The sequence below is a fragment of the Penaeus chinensis genome, chromosome 26 (assembly GCF_019202785.1).
Source record: "Penaeus chinensis breed Huanghai No. 1 chromosome 26, ASM1920278v2, whole genome shotgun sequence".
NCBI lineage: Eukaryota > Metazoa > Arthropoda > Malacostraca > Decapoda > Penaeidae > Penaeus > Penaeus chinensis.
Window position 1 is genome coordinate 19,281,701 of NC_061844.1, and position 872 is coordinate 19,282,572.

Genomic DNA, 872 nt, shown 5'->3' on the forward strand with positions numbered 1-872 from the left:
CCAACCACAGGTACTACAGAACTTATACTAATAACAATTATGTGCTTAATAAATACTTCGAGACCTGCGGGGTATATTTAGCACGAATTCAGTCTAGTGTAGCTGATTATCTGGTCTATAATTATACCAGACATCTAGCTGTTCGAAGGGAGAGAAATAGAGAGGAATAATTTGGAAGGTCTGTCTTAATGAATCATTATCATTACTAATAAAAGAAGATATAGGAAGTTAGGAAGAGTAACCAGCTTTGTTTTGTTTTTTTAGAACTTGTTATGAATACTGCGTGACAAACTAATGCGAGACCGAGACACCATAAACTCAGAGGTAATGACTAAAAATGTTTGTCTTTCTGAAGAGTAGAGTTCATTGTAGCAAAAGCAAGAAAACTGTAAATGAGATTCAAGGGTTATATTTATGTTTCTTGCTCTTAAAGCTGATAATTTTCTTTTATATATTTTCTACGTCTTAATGATTAAATTTTTTGTTGTTGGAATGTCACCAACAAAGCATGTTAATGAACAGCAGAAATAAGGGAAAGTCCCCTAACCCTAAACGGTGAGCATAGAATAATGAGGTGATTAAATTCCACCCGTCCGATTTTGGACGTAATATTACGCCACCCGCCGTTTAAGTCTGTAAACCGTTTTCAAGTGTATCATGTTGTAAACTGTTAGTTGTATATAGGAATCACAATGAGTGGTGTTTCATTATCATGATTATTTATATGGCTAAATCAACTATATATAAGGATTGGTAATCAGGATCCATTACAAACTAGTGAAAGTGATACACTATAAAAGTTCACAAAATGATGTCACACGGGAAGAGAACGATTAGCTAACGTCAGCACGCTCGTTGCAATTATGAGATGA